The sequence below is a fragment of the Rhinolophus ferrumequinum genome, chromosome 4 (genome assembly GCF_004115265.2).
Source record: "Rhinolophus ferrumequinum isolate MPI-CBG mRhiFer1 chromosome 4, mRhiFer1_v1.p, whole genome shotgun sequence".
NCBI classification, from domain to species: domain Eukaryota; kingdom Metazoa; phylum Chordata; class Mammalia; order Chiroptera; family Rhinolophidae; genus Rhinolophus; species Rhinolophus ferrumequinum.
The window spans coordinates 16,166,814-16,186,751 of NC_046287.1; positions in this window are offsets into that span (position 1 = coordinate 16,166,814).

The window sequence follows — 19,938 nt, forward strand, 5'->3', positions numbered from 1 at the left end:
TTGCCACCAAATTTATTAATGTGTTGTTTCTTACCCAACCACCATGTGTTTATTTGTATAGAACATCGAATTTTAGTGTTTTAGACCATAAATTGTCCCTTATTAGTTTTGGAGCCTTTGTAGAATACTTAGCATATACTCAGTGATAAATTAACTGTTTAAAATATTTAAAAATGTGTAAGAAGATTCTTTTGCTTTTCAAACCCTTCTGTGATTTAAGTGTAGAGGGAAGTTTCTGTTTTAGGGTTAACAACAGACCGAACACAGGTATCACCATTCGTGAAATGAATGCTAGGTCATTAAAAAAAATTGAAACTGAAACACGTATTCCCTTAAATGAGGGGAAAAGCAAGATATATGATGATCAATCCTCCATGTCTCTTGTAATCAGAACAATAAAACAAGGAAAATAAGATAAAGCATAAAATGTCTAAAAAATAAATAAATAAAATATCATTGTCTGAAGATTATATCATTGTAATAGAAAACAGCACGTAATCCAGAAAGAATTTATTTAAACTAATAGGGAAGTTTTAAAAGTCAGCACACTAATAATGGCACCATATGCCAGCAAAATATAAAACATAATTTAAAACTTTCTCTACTTATTTGAGTGATATACTTAGGAGTAAATCTTACAAAAAATTTAGTCTTATTAAGAACTCATAGAATTTTTGTAAAAAGGTTAAAGAAGACTGAAATCATCAGAAAGGTATTGTATATTCATAAATAGGAAGAGTTAATTGTGTAAGAATATCAGTTTTCCACAATTATTATATTGATATAATCCAGTTCCAATTAAATTGTCCAAATAATTTTCATGGACACGAAAAAGCTGATTATACACATTTTTATCAATGATTATTGTGTGAAAATAATCAATCTTTCTATCATTTGTTTTTTAGCTTTTATCACATTGATAAATGTAAAGCTAGATTTTTATTATAAATAAAATGTAGCATTTGACATATTAATATTATTGATTTCCAAGTAGTTTTGGGGAAAATAGAGTGTATTGATAAGGACTATGATGTTTTAAAACTTTAAATTTTATGTTTGAAATCAAAGTTTAACCTTGTCTTGAGTATAACATCTAAATCCGATTACATTCATGATGGAGGACCAAAATCAGGATAGTTATACATCTCTATGGTGGTAGTTTGCTTGATTAAATTCTGCAAAAATTATTGATTTGTGTTTCTGTGTACTTTTAGAGACATTTCATGAATTTAATTGAGATTTTTCTCTTTCAATAACAATGTTACTTTTAACACTACAGTTTTAGCTTGAAAAAATAGTGTAGTTCACCTAGATTCCAAAGGTATTAGCATTTCATGTTTTGGGTGCTTGTATTTAAAGCCAGAATAATGGTTAATGAATTACAATTCATCTCTCAAATATTGTCTCCAGTCAGTAAGTAGTAAAGACAAAAAAATAAATGCGGTCAAACTGAAAAACTTGGGAAATCGAATTGAGATCTTTTCTTGTGCCAATACCAAATTAATGTTCTGTCAACCTTTTATAATTAAAATGTAATATTGTGTGGAGCAGTGCAACCAAACAGCAAAGCAGATGGTAACAGAGAGGATAAATATTATTCCTTAGCCCCTTGTTGGGGCTCTAGTTTCAATTTTAAAGAAGCATTACTGTTAAGCACATACGCATGACTCATCAGTGGAAATACTGCGAGTTTCCTCAAAGTCCGTTAAGGATTGTCTGTTTCTTTACCTGTACAATTTAATCCAGTCTGGGAAATATCATTTGAATGTTCATAAATGATATCTCATGTAGGTAAGTTAGCTACCATCACAGGCTATCCAAAGAACCACATCTGATTGGTTTACTCCATATTTTAGACCTCTTAAGTGAGTATCCATTAGATTATGTCAGGGTTTCTCCACCGTGGCACCACTGACTCTTGGAGTCAGATATTACAATATTGGGAGGGACATCCTGTGTGTGGTAAGGCTGTTTATGGGAATCCCTGGTTTCTATCCACTAGATGCTATTAGCAACCCCCGTTGCAAGTTGCAATAATCAGAAATGTCTCCAGACATTGCCAAATGTCCCCTGGAATGCAAAATTACCGTCCCCCCCCCAACCCCCCGTTGGAAACCTCTCACCTGTAGCATAAAGGTGAAGCTCTTTAGCATAATGCCAATGTCTATGGTAACTTTTACTCATTTATTATTCCCTTTCCCTCTTTTTGCTTCATCAACATTTAATCCTTCTCTGTTTTTCTGCAAAAAACCTGTGTTTCCCAGTCTCTTCGTTTTCACTTTGCTCTCCTTTCCATCTGAGTCAACTTTGTGACCACTTCCCATAGGAATGCCATGAACACCTTACAGAACTTGAATCAAAAATAATCTCTCATAAAAAGTTTTTCCTAATACACAAAAGATGAGTTAAGTGCTTGCTTTGGGGTTTCTTTACTCCTTGGGTCTATTTCTGACTGCACCTACTATGACACGGGCAAGTCTGAGCTGCGAAAGGAGCAACGCTGGTCATTTAACCCAGACATCTAGCTCCACAGACAAATTCTGGAAGTTATCAAGTAGACAATTGTGAAAGTAAACCAGAAAGCTGCTTTGCCAGTGATTTTAAGTTTAGTGTTTATCTATCTATGTATATATCTGTCTATCACCTATCTATCATCTATCTATCTATCTATCTATATCTACCTATCTATCTATATATCTATCCATCCATCCACCTATCCACCCATCCATCCATCATCTATCTATATTTTGGGGTGTAATTGCTTCCACGTATGCACCATGATGGTAAAGCTGGACACTCATGTACTGGTGCACTCATGTGCAACTATCACATGCATCAAATCATGAGGTGGGGCTGTGGGCACCTGCAAAGATTTGTGCTCATCCTCCAAGTATTCCCATGCCCTAGGGGATGCAACAGTGAATAGCACATAAAATACCATCACAGGTAGGGAAAGAGACCTCAGGAAAAGGAAAACACATATTTCCCGGGTTTTTGTTTTGTTTTGAGCAAGGGGCCTATGTTTTAACTTTTCACTGAGCCCCACAAATTATGTAGGTGGACCTGCTTCCAGATGTATGAGCGTTTGACTTCTGTTCAGTTAGAAAAGTCAGAACGTCACCACCATTTAAGCTCTGACCATTTAAAATTTTTTTTTTCATGATTGCACGAACGTGCTTATTTAAATGTTTGAACATTGCACCCAGATTTTGAGGGTTAAATACTATATGAACAGCTAGTAGCATCACAGTTCATGACCTTTTATGTCCAATATTAAGTTTTCAGTTTTTTAACAGATAACATCAAAAATTGAATGGAAAATATATATGTATTTTCTTACCTATTAGATATATATCTTACCTATTAGATATATAATAGATATATACCTAATATATATCTATTTCTTACCACTATCTTAATATGCAAGCAGGAAAAATATATATACTTTCTCACTAGTCAGAGATTCAGCTTCAAAATTCAGATATATATATATTTGCATGTGTGGATGTGAATGTTTCAGTTAGAAAAGTCCTAGTTTGAGATGTTATCTTTTACTTTTTTATAACTCAATCTATTTATATGACCTTCACAGAATTCCCTATTTTACTTGCCTGCGCTGCCAAGGTTCAATTCGTGAAAATGCTAATTGTCATTAGTAAGTTACAAAATGTGACATAAAAATGAAGAAATGTAATTTCATAATTGCTAAACAGCTATTAAGACTACATGAAAAAGTAACATCATTATGTAAAAAAAAATTAGGCTTTGAAATAAATGAAAATGTGAAAAAAGTGCCTTTTTAAACTATTTTAATAACATATGATCATTTCATATTGTATTAGTTCTCATTAAGACCTTTTCCTTTTTTAAATCTCACATTAATTTTGTGTTTGCAAAACCAATTATGCACACAAAATTAGGTAGCTGATAGGGACTAAAAATTATTTTCTCACTGCTGCAGTAATAAAGTTATACAGCATGCAGTTTTGTCCTTCTATGACTGGCTTATTTCACTTAGTATAATGTCTCCTAGGTTCATCCATGTGTAATATATGGAAAATTTCTTTCTCTTTAAAGGCTGAATAATATTTCATTGTATATACAGGGGGTGCCAAAAAAATCTATACAAGTGGACACTTCGGTCAAGGTTGCTCAAGCAGTAGTTCGCCATAATCAGAAGTGTCTGGACGCTGATGGTAACCACTTTGAGCAGCTCTTGTAATTGCAGAAGTCAAATGTGACTTGTATTCATCTTTTGTTAGTGGTATATATTGAGTATTACAAGTTTAAGACAGTTTTCCTTTCTTAAAATGTGTGTACATTTTTTTGGCGCCCTCTGTATATACCACATTTTCTTTATCCCTTACTCCATCAGTTCACATAAGTTGTAACCTATTGCAGGGAGTTGTCGTTCAACAGGTATAAAGTTTCCATTATGCAAGATGAATAGGATGTGGAGATCTCTACAACATTTTGTCTATGGTTAACAACATTGCATCGTGCACTTAAAATTTTATCACAAGGGTGGATTTCATGTTAAGTGTTCTCACCACAAGAAAACAAAAATCCACAATCAACAGAAATAGCAATAGTTTGGGTGTTATTTATTTCTCTTAATAGTCTTGCTTATCTTTGATGCTATGCTGTGTTCTGAAATCTGCTTTGTCTGATACTAGTATAAACACTCCCACTGCTCCTCTCCCCACCAACAACCTCCACCCTCTGAAAGAACTTTTTCTATACTTTTACTTTTCATCCAGGTGTATTTAAGAAAGTCCATTTCTTGTGAACAGCATATGGTTGAGTCATGTATTATATTTTCAATATGAATATTGTGTGTACATTCTAAATATTTCAATTTCTAGAAAGATGTATTTATTTTTATTTATTTATTTATTTATTTATTTGTGTGTCAATTTTTTTAGTTTTTGTGGGTTATTTCATTTCTTCTCAGTACATGTCTACTTTCATGCTTCTGTTAGTCGTAGCTCAATGGGGGATGCTTGTTTAGACTGTTCAATGCAATTTTCTCTCCCTCAGTGGTAACATTTAAAGTAGTTGCATTCTTCGTTTTTCAGTCTTGGGTACGAGCTTCCTTGGCAAATCTTGAAATCCTGGAATTCTTCTGAAAGTGATAGACCAGTAGTCGGAGAAATCAGGACTTTCTTCTCTGTAGATAAAAAGCTGGATGATACCTACCTATTTAATAGGATTGGAGAAAGGACTCTATTTCTTACCACTATCTTAATATGCAAGCAGGAAAAATATATATACTTTCTCACTAGTCAGAGATTCAGCTCCAAAATTCAGATCTCCTCAGGACTATTAGAGACCATTTTAGAGTAATGCGCCTTTGCAGATGAAAGCAAATTCTCAAAAAAATTAACAAATTTAACCCAGGTCATATTAAATGAATTATAATATGTCAATAAATTTGTTCCGAGAATCTGAGAATGTTCAGATTAATTTATCCATCAACACACATCATTGCATTTCTAATTAAAGGGCCGAAATGCTTATGATTATATCAATAGATGACAAAATGTATTTGCACTGATGACTTACAGAATTCTAATTAATTATAATTATCAAAAGCTCAGCATAAGATAGGACACACTGCCAAATACGTGTTAGATGAGCAAAGTAGAGTAAAGCTAAAAAGTGTCTGTGTATGAAGGTCAAGTGTACAGAGATTTTTCTAGGTAGGTTCCTTGCATCCTGATGTGAAATATGAAATAGCCCAGCGGCCCTGCGGAGGGGACCCCACAAATGTCTTAGAAATTTTAATTTAGGACCAGAGAAGAGACAAGTCCTGATCCCTGGCAGCCTGTTGCTGGGCAACCTGATTTTCTTGGGTCACTCAGTAACAATTCTGTTTGTTCTTCTCCAAAGAATATTTTGATTAAATATCTGCATTTAATTAAAACCTTTCAAAATTGTTCTCTAACACTGAAACCCATAAAAAAATTAAATAACACTTGTGCCCTTCAAAATACAATCCAAGACTCTAGGATAAATCACAAAGTCCTATATTTAGCTGTAGTTTTCCTTTTAATTTTGTTATCCACTATGGCATAAAGTTATTTTTACATCATAATTCCATGTTTTATAATCTATAATGTCCCCTGAAGGATATAAACTATTTATTCTGTTTTAAAGTAAATATTATTCTGCATGTTAACAGAGAATATCAATTCTATCTCCTTGGGAAAGAAAATCTGAATTCTAAAATACTATAACTAAAAGTAAAAAAAGAAAAAAAAGGAAATTACTGATGTTTTAAAAGATGTTTATAATATTATAGAGAAACTTTCTTCTCTCTATTTTCCTCTCTGACAACATTCAAACTCCTAATTTAAAAAGTATCTTAATCTGGCATGAACAACCTTCAATGTTAGTCTTTTTCATCTTGCAAGCATGGTTTTGCAAAAGGTAGAAAGCCAAGGTTAAGAAACAATTCATTTGCCCCAAATTGTATTCAAAACAATCATGTCAATTATCTCCTGTTCCCTACCCATTAAACTACAATGTAGGGAATGCTATTAAAGTCAGTTATTGCAAAAAGGCCACCCGTTCTCTTGGATGCTTTCTTTAATACACAGATGGTTTTTGCTTAATTTCTCAGATTAATTGAATTTTGTCTAGTAGGATTATTTTTAGGATGTATGTGAGTATCTTTAGAGAGGAGCTTTTCAGTCATCATTGCATGTAAACTTTTGTATTATTTATATCAGCTTTGTATATTGTTTGTGTCCATTTCCCATCATGGAGAAAACCATCTTAGAATTCATGTAGCAAAACAATTAAGGAAATGTCAATGTGTGACGACCCCGGCCCATTTGCCTCTCATGTAGGAGAATTTTTTTTTTTTAAGTGAGAATGAAAATGAAGGAGGTTCATATCAATAACAGCACAAATTTAAATATTCCTTATGCTTTATGTTTTGCATTTATAAAAATGGGATCATTCAATATGTGAACCCTTATGTCTGGCTTCTTTCACTTAATGTCACCAAGATTTACTTATATTATAGAACATATCACTACTTCCTTCTTTTTTATGGCTGAATAATATTCTATTGTATAGCTGTACTATATTTTGTTTATCCATTCATCACTTGATGGACATGTGGTCATTTCTAGATTTGGGGTATTATGAAAAATATTCCTATGAATGTTTGGGGGCATGTTTTTATTTCTCTTGGATATGTACGTACTACCGAAATTGCTTCATCACATGGTAACTCTTTGCATAACAGTTGAAGAAATACCAAACTATTTTCTAACATGGATGGACTATTTTACAATCGCGCCAGTGATGTATGAGGGTTTCAATATCTCTTAGACCTTGCCAACGTTTGGTTTTATCCATCACAGTGTAAATGATTCTCATACTCTTTACTTATTGGGGTAAAGTGGTGTCTCATTTTGATTTGGATTTTGAGCATGTTTTTATGTGATTATTGGCCATTTGTATATTTTTTGGGGGGGGATATCTATTGGAATCCTTTACTCATCTATTGATTTGATTGCAATGTTTGTTTTTGAATTGTAAATGTTCTTTACATATTCTGGATACTAGAATATAGATTATATGATTTTTTTCTCCCATTCCATGGGTTGACATTTTACTGTGGATTCTTTCAAGATTTTCTTTTTGTCTTTGATTTTCTGTAGTTTGAATATGACATACCTAGGTACAAATTTGTTGGTATTTATCATGCTTGGTATTTTCTGAGATTCATGGGTTTGTGGTTTGATGTTATTAATTAATTCTGGAAAATCCTCAGATATTGCTTCAAGTATTTCTTCTATTCCTGTTTTTTCTTTTCCTTTCTTCTATTTTGGTATTCCCATTACTTATTTATTAACCTTTTGTAATTGTCCCATGGTTTTCAAATATTGTGCTCCAGTCTTTCTTTGCTTTTCAGTTTGGGAATTTCCTATTCATATATCTTTAAGCTCACTGATTCTTTTCTCAGCTGTGGCGAGTCTGCTGGTGAGACCATTAGAGACATTTAAAAAAAAAATTATATGGTAGTGTTTTTGATTTCTAGCATTTCCTTTTGATATTTTCTTAAGAGGTCTCAACTCCCTGCTTCCATGTTTCCTTTCATGCTTTCCACTTTTCCCATCAGATCCCTTTACATATTAATCATAATGAATTTAAATTCCTCATCAGATAATTCCAAACACTTTGCTATATCTGAGAGGAATGTGTATTTTACTGTTGTTGAAATAATCTATAGTTTGCTTTTGGTTCTGTAGTGTTAAGTGTTTTATTTTCTTGTTGATCTTTCTGGTTGTTCTACCCATTATTGAAAGTGAGAATTTACAGCCTCCAACTGTTATTGTTGAATTGTGGGTTTTTTTGCTCCGTTTAATTCTATCTTTTGTTTCATGTATTTCTGGACTTTGTTGTTAGGTAACTTTTATAAATTTGATGTATTTGTGATGGGTCACCCCTTTTATCATTATAAGATATCTCTTTATGTTTCTAGTAGCAATTTTGTGTTAATATGTATTTTTCCTGATATTAATGTAGTCCCTCCAGCTTTGTTTTGGTTACTGTTTGAATGGTATATATTTCATCTTTTGTTTTCAACCTTTTTTGTCTTTCAATATAAAGTGTGTCTTTTGTAAACAAAATATTGTTGGCTCATGCTTTTTTTAAAAATCCAATTTGCTGCATCTGCCTTTTGATTGGGTGCTTGTCTAATTGCATTTAATCATTATGGGTAAAGTAGAATTTATGTGTTTTATTTTGCTTTTATTTTCTATGTGTGTCATATTCTGCTACTCTTGCATTCTTCTATTACTGCCTTCTGTTGTGTTAGTTATTTTTAAGTGTACAATTTTAATTCCTCTGTCATTTATTTTACAGTAGTTTACTATAGTGGCCTCTAGATTGATGTTTTGTTTTGTTTTCATTAGTCTCAGGTGTACAAAACCACGTGATGATTAGACATTTACACACCACACAAAATGATATCCTCAACAAGTCCACTACCCATCTGAAACCATACATAGCTATTACATTACCATTGATTATATTCCCTCTGCTGTACGTTACATCCTATGAGCATATATATATATATATATATTTTTTTAATTATGGCTGACGTTCAATATTTTTTACTAGCTTCAAGTATATAACACAATGGTTAGACATTTATATAATTTATGAAGTGATTCCCCCCAATAAATCTAGTACCTGTTGTCACATAGCAGCCTGATCGTCTGTCTCCTTTAGCCTTTCCTTAGGAAAGAAGGTCGCAGGGTTGTATGCCCTAGGGGGTTGAGTTAATAAGTCTCTTATCTAGGTCCCAATATGTAGGGTCCGCGGTCGAAGACGAGTAAGTTTCCTCTAGGGAGGGACGACTTAAGCCAGACGGGACCCCGGGGACCCCCAGGAATATTGCTAAAGCTTAGAGGAAGCTCTCCTCTTAAAGTTCCATCACAGGTTGCTGATGCATGGCTCATGCAGCAGAGACCTTGATGTGCAAGGAACAATAGTGGAGCGGAACCTCCTGGCTCCTCGTTTATCTCATGGGAAAGCAATACAGAGACCTGCTCCTCCCTAGGCTTAGCATACCGCACCAGCGACCACCTGGGGACAGTTTGCTTAGGTTGCTTTGGAAGACAATGAATGGGTATTGGCGATAAGGTGTTTGTCTTAAGCGGTGTTTGAGATGTAAAAGACCCTGCCCAGAGTCAGTAGTGCCTTTTGGAAAAATCAATAAATACTCAGGAGAGACCCCATTCAGGGCTCCAGTCTTTTATGGCTGCGAGTCCCTTGGTCCTCTGTGATTTCTTACTATATAAGTGTTTGTGTTTTTATTTCTTAACCTAGCCCTCGCCGCCTCCCTCGTTTCTTCCCACTGCTTGTGTTGTGCAGGTCGCAACAAGTACCCATTTGACACCATCATAGTTTTTACAACATTATTGACTGTATTCCCCATACTGTATTGCACATCCCCGTGACTATTTTGTAACAACAAAATTGTACTTCCTAATCATTTCACCTTTCTCACTCCTCCCCCCAACACCCCTCCCATGTAGCAACCACCAGTGTGTTCTCTGTATCTATGACAGACTGATGTTTTTTATTCGTTTTGACAGTCGGTTGGTTTTGAAGACTACTGTGAAGCTGAGGCAGGGGTGATGGGACAAGGCAAGTTGAAACACCACAAAAATCCATGTTTTTACTGAGATTCTGATGTTTATCTTGAGGAAGTTTAAATTGTTTCAGGTCTTTGATTAATTTCCAGACCTCTGATAAAGTTTATTTTGACAACTTTTACCAGTGTTCTCATTGCTTTTACGGAGGAGAGAATTTTCAGAGGTTGTTCCACTGTTACTTATGCTGATGGATCTCTACCACTTGTTTGTTCTTAAAATTTACTTTATCTTTTTTATTGAGGTATAATTGATATATAACATTATATTAGTTCCATGTGTACAACATAATGATTCAATATTTGTGTACATTATGAAATAATAACCACAATAAGTCTAGTTAACATTGTCACCATACATAGTTACAAACGTTTTTCTATATTTTTCTTATGATGAGAACTTTTAAGATTTATTCTTAACAACTTTCAAATAGGCAATGCAATATTATGAACTATAGTCACGATACCGTACTTTACCTCCTCCCGACTTATTTTATGATTCGAAGTTCGTAGCTTTTGAACTGTTCATTTGTTTAATTACCCCCATGTCCACTCCCTGCTGTCAACCACCGATCTATTCTCTTTATCTAGGAGCTTGTTTTTATTGTTTTTGTTTTTGTTGTTTGTTTTGTTTTTTAGATTCCACATATAGGTGAGATCCTATTGTATTTATTTTTTTTTGTCTGACTTATCTCACTTAGCATAATGCCCTCAAGGTCCTTCCAGTGTCAAGAGTCCATTTTTTATGGCTGAATCATATTCTATTGAATGTATGTACCAAATATTCTTTATCCATTCATCCATGGATGGACCCTTTAGTTGTTTCCATATCTTGGCTATTGTAAATAATACTGCAATGAACATGAGAGTGCATACATTAGTGTTTTCATTTTCTTCAAATAAGGACACAGAAGTTGAATTGTTGGATCATATAGTAGTTCTATTTTCAATTATTTGAGGATTCTCAATACTTTTTCCCTAGTGACTTTACCAATTTACATTCCCACCAACAGTGTACAAGTGTTCCTTTTTCTCCACATCCTTGCCAACAAACACCCCTGCCTTGTTTGTTTGACTTATCTCACTTATGAATGATGGATATTCTAACAAATATGAAGTGATATCTTATTGTAGTTTAGGTTTGCATTTGTAATATAGTTTGATATCAGAGAACATGATGACTCCAGCTTTGCTCTTGTTTCTACACACACACACACACACACACACACACACACACACACACTTCCTTCACATACAGGGAGTCATTTCAAAAAGTTCCCAAAGACATTAGTCTTATTAAAGTCAGGAAAACAGGAGAAAAAAATCTTGTACTTAAATAATTAAAAAAAAAAAACATTGCCACTAATTCAGCTTTGCTGTTTTTCAGAGTTTATTTCTTGGTTTATTTATGTAAGTAAAATTCATGGGTAGAGACTATGACATGTGAGAAATCTTGTGTGAACAGATTATTCCATTATCTTACCAATAAACCTTTTGTGGCTTTCCATAGACTTAAGGGGGAAAATAATGTCATCCCAAAGGAACTTAAAAGTAATGCAAATCTGTATTTTCATGTCTTCAGTATTTACCTTATCTTGAGAGTAATTCAGTGCATACTGATTTACTGTGAATAACTTTCTGCTACTTCTGTTTATTTATTCCTTTTGAATATTTTTGAAATAAATTTATATTTAAAATATTATTGTATAACATTATGACAAAGTTACCAGGAATATAAATTAAATTTGATATGTTATATGGTGAGTTTGCAGAATAGAAAAATGCTTGAAATTTGAAAGAATACAAATTTTAAAGGAACATAAAACACGTAAAATAGTTAAAATGATATTATCACAAAATATTGACTTTTTTTATTTCTACCAAGAAACAATTGAAGAACAGAGATTTTGTAGCAATTATAGCTTAAAAGGATAAGTGCTTTTAAGGCAGTCAATTAGAAGTGAGCACAATGGAAAATATTATTGTAATGGAATACAAGACTAGTTCAAATATGTTAAAAAATTAACTATTATATTGGTGCAAAAGTAATGGCAGTTTTTGCAGTTATTTTTAAACTTTAAACTGCAATTACTTTTGCACCAACCTAACAGGAAACAGATATATTGCATTATAAAATTTAACTAAAATTGTTTAAAAAAAACAAACAAAACTTTGCTGTGGCATATGATAAATTGATTGAAGTAAATATTTAGAGTAAAATACAGTCATGCACCACTTAACAACAGGGATATTTTCTGAGAAATGCTTCCTTAGGAGATTTTTGTCATTGCCCAAACATCATTGAGTGCACTTACACAAACCTAGAATGTACCGCCTACTATATACCTAGGCTGTGTGGTACAGCCCATTGCTTCCAGGCTAGAAACCTGTACGTGTTACTATATGAATACTGTAGGAAATTGTAGCACACTTTATGTATCTAAACATAGGTACCTATAAACATAGGTAGAGTAAAAATACAATATAAAGATAAAAAATACGGTACACCTATATAGGGCACGTTCCTAGAACAACTGCAAGTTGCTCTGGGTGAGTCAATAAGTGAGTGGTGAGGAAACGTATATTTTATAAAATTATAAAAACTATAGGTTTTTCTTTTGAAAAATATATATTTGTGGTCTTGATGATAACATATTTTCATATTTATGTATCGTGTGCAATAACCAGTACTGAGCATTAGTTGCAATTTCTGTTGAATTTTAAAGTTAGTATATGGGCTAAATCAGTTGGATTGTCCTTGTGATTAAATGATCCTTTGATGTATTAATTTCCAACAAATTAATTTCTGCCAAATGAGCTTTTAACAAGCTTGGCTAATTTAGAACAGAAAAGAATGTTAAAAGTATCTCGCAGTCAATTTTTATGTGGATATGAATGAGAGTTTATGGCCTAGGGTTGAGGGTGCTTCCATGGTGGGATGAAATTTTGTTTTCTTTCACCTTGTCTGGATATAAAAATAATGAGATACATAAGCATGGCTATTGTATCTATCTGGCAATTAAGGGCATGAACTCCTCCTAGAAACAGTGCAACATAACCTAATTGCTGAATAACACTATGATCACCTGCAAAATACTCCCTTTGGAAAGCTATGCACTGATGCCAGTGCCTAGTCCACCCTTCAAAGCAATTTGGGAACTCTTTTTCTGGAATGGCTATCAGAACTGTTGTCATCATTACCCTTGATGTCTTAAATGTCATCCAAATTTCTTCCTTTCAATATTTCCTTTATCGTGGGGTAAAGAAAGAAGTCATTGGGGCCCAGATCATGTGAGTAGGGAGGGTGTTCTAATACAGTTATTCATTTACTGGCTAAAAACTCCCTCACAGACAGTCCTCTGTGAGCTGGTGCATTGTCGTGATACAAGAGCCATGAAATGTTGGCAAAAATTCAGGTCATCTAACTTTTTCACACAGCCTTTTCAGCACTTCCAAATAGTAAACTTGGTTAACTCCTGGTCCAGTTGGTACAAATTCATAATGAATAATCCCTCTGATATCCAAAAATATTACCAACATTGTTTTGACTCTTGATTTGGACTGACGGAACTTTTTTGGTCTTGAAGTATTGACTGACTTCCATTGTGCACTTTGATGCTTTGTTCGAATGTTGCATTGGTACACCCATGTTTCATGGCCAGTGATAACGCAACACAAAACATCATCTTACCTCTTCAAAAGGTCTTGGCAAACTTCAAGTCTCCTTTGTTTTTGTTCATTGGTGAGCTCCTTCAGGACCATTTTTGCATACGTCTTTCTCTTGCCAAGATTTTCAGCTATATTTTCCTAGCTGTTTCTCTATTGATGTTTGTTTGGTCTCCTATGCTTCTCACAGTCAGCCAATGATTTGATGCACAATTCAACAAATTTTTTCAATGTTTTTGTCAGTTCTGCTCATTGTTGACCGCCCTGACCTCTCTTCATCAGTGATGTATTCTCTCCCCTCAGAAAAACATTTCATCCATTTGTACACTGTCATTTTCTTCATGGCATCATCCTCATCAACTTGAACTAACATGTCCCTGATTTCACATCCACTCTTGCCAAGTTTAACAAGAAATTTAATGTTTGTCCGTTACTCTAATTCAAGCTCAGACATGCTTGGACAGCACACAAAAACACGGAACAACAACAATGAGTGCCACTCAGCAAGGCACCGCCACACATTAACACAAACACAGCTGTGAAACACTGATATACCAAGGTTATCAAACCTTGCCGAGCTGTTTGTACAGTGCTGCCAATGTAAGTGCATGGTGGCAAGTTTGTGAACTTAATTGTGTGTGTGTGTGTGTGTGTGTGTGTGTGAACGTACAAGCATCTGAAGACATTTAAGTTGGACATTATGGTGACCAGGTCTAACAACGAAGTTCGTGAACTTGTTGCAATGCTGTTGCTAACCTTTGTTGATATCAGAGGGATTACTCATTATGAATTTGTACCAGCTGGACAGTTAACCAAGTTTACTATTTGGAAGTGCTGAAAAGGCTGTGTGAAAAGGTTAGATAACCTGAACTTTTCACTAACAATTCATGGCTCTTGCATCACAACAATGCGCCAGCTCACACGGCACTGTCTGTGAGGGAGTTTTTAGCCAGTAAATGAATAACTATATTGGAACACCCTCCCTATTCACCTGATCTGGTCCGCCAATGACTTCTTTCTTTATCTGAAGATAAAGGAAATATTGAAAGGAAGACAATTTGATGACATTCAGGACATCAAGGGTAATATGATGGCAGTTCTGATGGGCATTCCAGATAAAGAGTTCCAAACTTGCTTTGAAGCATGTACTAGGCACTGGCATGGGTGCATAGATTTCCGAGGGGAGTAGTTTGAAGGTGACCATAGTGATATTCGGCAATGAGGTATGTAGCACTTTTCTAGGATGAGTTTGCGAACTTAATTGTCATACCTCCTATGTATAATCACATATAAATATCCTAAAGATATTGTAAATTGTTGTTAAATGTTTCCCTCATATATAAATTAGGTATTTGCTGTAATCATGAAAGGGCAGCTGTTCACACATAGTAATCTAGTCATTTAATCTTGACTAGTTGTTTCCATGTCAATTGCACTCATTAAAATGGATTAATCACCAAATAGTTAATAGAACTATCTGTGTACTCCCAGGACTAGGTGACTGATACAAATGGAAACTTGTTTGTGAAAGGTTAAAATGACAGAAATACATAAATTATATATCAATGGGATTTTCTAAATTATAATTTTATAACCACTCAGATTAATTTCTCTTGGTTATTGTTGAAGAATGTCATTTTATCCTAGGTAGTAAGCCCCAAATTATATTGAACAGATGTTTAAAAAAGAAACAAGAAAAAATTTGTTCAATGTTTTGGGCAACTTTGCCAGAAATTAATTTACCACAGCATTCCCTGGACATTTTGAGGTACCCACACCATTTCATACATTCTACTTCAAGTAGCCACATAAAATATTTTGCAAGTTTGATAATGTTTAAACGTTTGCAGGAAATAAATCACAGTATGTTTCAGTAGGAAATCTTTAAATTCATCCTAAGTCTCCTTCCTTTAACCAACTGAGAACTGAGGACACTTCTTTCATCATGACTTTTTATTTGATCCAGGAAATTCTTGTCCAGGAAGATAAGTTTATAAATAATGAGTATCCTTCATGATTATTTAGGATATGCTTTAAATCTAATTTATTGAATCAAATAGATTGCTCATCTGGATAAATACCTCCTTTCTCAGGACAATAAACTCCTCACTCAGGCATCCAGCTCACTATCAAACAACCGTTTAATTATCCAGACTTAGTTTAAGACCCTCACTTTTCTGTGACTACCACTACTAAACATTGTATCATAAAATCTGACCAATCCCAACCAGATATCCACATTGGAAGACCCAACTTAAATCTTTTGAGCATTGTTGCCGGCCAAGCCTATCAATATTAACCTGTGACCTACTTCTGAGACATTGTTAAATCTCTGTCAGTATCGTGTTCTCTCTTCCTGAAGTAGGTTTCATAAACCTAGACTTATTTGTTCAATGGGTGTCATTTTGGGAAGTTTGCTGTCATCAAACCCAGACGCCTCGTGTATCCAATTTAAAGCCCCGCTCTGCTGAGGCTCAGAAACCTTCCCTTACAAGTATCATGCTCCTCGGAAGCCTCCCTCATACGGGTCCTCCCAACTGCAGCAATGAGATAACTCTGACACTGGTTTGTCCGCTGATTTTCCCTTGTCATGCTCCCAAATTCTGAGTTGATTTTGATTTCTAGGAATAATGATAAAAATAAAACTTTTTAGGGTTATTTCAATTAACTGATCTTATTTTATCTTTGATATGAATTTACTTGATTAACAACACTGCTGTTCATCTCCCTGATTGTTCTCACCCATTTTGTTTGAGCGTCTTTAAGCAAATGTTTGTAGAGAAGAGAATACACCTAGGGTGATAAGATCAGTAGTTCTCATCAGATTAGAAACTTCATAGGAGGGTAAACTTTGCCTTGGGTCACCTATCAAAACCTTATGAGAATTTCCTTGGACTTGTTTTATATGTAACAGTGTGCATTGGGAAAATTCCTTCTCCAAAAATTTCCTCTGCTAAGAATAGGGAGATTATTGGTGCTGATGTAGGATGTCGCGTAGTGAATGCCGGGTTCATAGTCTCGTGGAGCCAAAGAATGGATGGATACACGGACCAGGGAGAGGCACAGAGTTGCATAGGAAGACAGTTTATTACAGCAAGCAAAGAGTTACAGCTCCTGAGAGGGAAGGGGTACCCGAAACTGGGATGTCCACAAGCTAAGGCAAAAGCTGGTGTTTATATACTTTTATTTCTTCCTGGGAGGGGGATGTTGGGATGTGGGTGCCTATGGATGCAGTGTTTCCCAGACTCGCTCTACTGCTCAGCCTGGGGGAGACCTTTGAAACAAACCCATTTGTCCTAGAGTATGATTGATGACATTTTTGTCCTGGTACGGTTGCCCTGTGTTCTGTTTTTGTTCTGTTTTTGCTCAGTCTACCAAGGAATCTCTAAATGCCTGATGTCATACTAACTAACCTGTTGCAGTGCTACTATAGCAAATGATCTGTTCCTAGTTTTGGGCCCTCCAAAACATGAGATATACAAGTGACATATCAGACCAATGTTGTCAAACTCTCATGGCTTTAATTCAGTCTAAATGTATCCACCCTTGGACGGACTCCTATGATCCTGTCTTAACCTGTACTTCTTCCCATTTGTATATTGACTTCTCTTCCCTTCTGGCCATTTAGAGAGCAGAGCAAATGTACTGTGGTTCATGCTAAGTTCTTGTCTTTTTCAGAGTGGAGAAATACTGTCAAAGATTTTGTAATAATTAGACAACATATGTAGACATTTAGAGACTAGTTAGAATAGTTATATTAGCATATAATCTAAAGCTATATAACATTTATGGATTTGTTCATATGTATTATAAATTGGACCCTAAGATTAAAAAAAAAACAAAAAACAGAAAAAAAGAAAGAAAGAAAGAGAAAGAAAGGAAGAAAGGAAGGAAGGAAGGAAGGAAGGAAGGAAGGAAGGAAGGAAGGAAAGAAGGAAGGAAGGAAGAAAGAAAGGAAGGAAGGAAAACCTTGAAAGGTAAAGTCAAAATGGGAAAACCCTGATACTAACTTTAAGGGCCATGAATTTCAGAGATAAGATCTTTGAAGGCCATTCCGACCTCTTTCCTGTGTAAATATTTGAGACTCTAATTCAGGTTTTAAAGTGATGAAAAGATGAATCCACTGGAGAGTTCAAGGATAAATTTACTCTTTAACATAGGTAAATAGCTTTGAATTAGATCCTAAAGAAAATGTTACCTCAGCTATCTCTTAATTTTTTTTAAGTAGATTAAAACCAGTAATACAAGATTTGTCTTACAAACAGAAACTAATAAGGAAATCATCCTGTTGCCAAGTCTCCAAGTCCTCGTGAACATTTTGAATGGGCCTTAGGACAAGAGCAGAATAATAGAATAAATCAATGACCCAGATAAAACAGCTATATTTTCCTACTCCAGATATCAAACATCAGAGGAGGGATACATTTGATAAAGATCCCTGTAGATGCTGTAAGGAGAAAGTATATTGGAAAAACAGTTGGCTTGCAGTGGTGTAAGAATCTGGAGGAAAAGAATATAGTAGGTGATCGATGCGTGTTCTCTAAGGAAGAATGAAGTACCTAATTTTCCATTCTGCTCTTAAAGTCCAAAAGCTATATTTCTCTAAATATTAAAGGGCAACTGTGATGGTTAAATTTATATGTCAACTTGAGTGGGCCACATTGTACCCAAATAGTTGGGTATGTTTATTAGCATATTTCTAGGTGAGATTAACATTTACTTCAGTAGATTATGTAAAGCAAATTGCCCACTCCAACATGGGAGGACCTTATCCAATCGAGTGAAGACATGAATAGAAAAAAAGACCGAGTAAGAAAAAAAAAATATTCTTTCTGTCTGCCTGACTGTTTTTGAGGTAGGATAGCAGCCTTCCCCTGTCTTTGAACTTGGACTTCGATGAGAACTTACAGCATTGGTTCTCCTGGTTCTCAGATTTTTGGACTTGAACAGGGACTATACCGTCAGCTCTCCTAAGTCTGCAGCTTGCCAGCTGAATATTGTGGGACTTAGCCTCCATAATTATATAAGTCAATTCTCCTTCTCGGAAAAACCCAACTTGATACAGATTTTGGTACTCAGACTGGTTCTAGACTGATGGAATTTTAAGGATGAATTTTATGAATTAGTTCTGAGGTTTCTAGAACTGGTTCTTTGCTTAGGTTTAAAGATGCGAATGATTATTTCCAGTACTAAAGAGTACAAGATACATGACTTGGTATAGAATGAGAAATGTAAATCATCGCCATTGGGACACTCCTAATCAAGCACTTATAAAAAGCAAGGATCTGGGTGACTAGGTATATGATATTTTCAAATATTTTTGGAAAACTACATAATGTTATGAGGTTAGTCCATGATGTCTCTCAACAAAGAATTGAAAGAAAAGGATGAACTTAGAGATTCAAATGTCCAGCTCAAACAGCACAGAAATGACCCGAAAGCTTCTATGTCAGCACTGGTAGAGATTCTTATCTCCTGTAACCACAGGGCTGATTGAGCTGAAAAATCAAGTGCTGAACCTCATCCTGTGGTTGGCTGAATTACAATGCAAGTAGAACTCCCAACTGCACAGGTTACTAGTAAAGTAAGGGCATTGACTGGGAAAGAATGAAATATTTTAAGTTGAAATGGGGATGAGTGGGAAGACCTGATGAAGATGGGACATTGAATCCTTAAATACTGATGAGTCTTCTTTGCTAGTGGAAGAAGTCTCCCCAGCCCCAGTGGTAGTGGTCTCCCCACACCAGTGTGCGTTGCCTGAGGAAATGGTTATAGCTCCCCCTGAGGGAACTGCCATTCAAGACAATGCTGATTCTCCTTAAGACCCTCACCCCACACCCTCCTTTGCTTCTAGACCTATAACTAGACTCAAGTCCCAGCAAGTCCCTAAAAGTTTGATCCATGATGACGTAAGCTACACTCCAAAAGAACTACTTGTTTTTTCTAATGTATATAAACAGAAATCCAGGGAACATGTGTAGAAATGGATACTGAAGGTGTGAGATAATGTTGGAAGGAAACCAAAAAGTTTTATTAAGCTAAATTTTTAATACAGGCTCACTAATCAGAGATTCTGCATTCAATATTGCAATTTG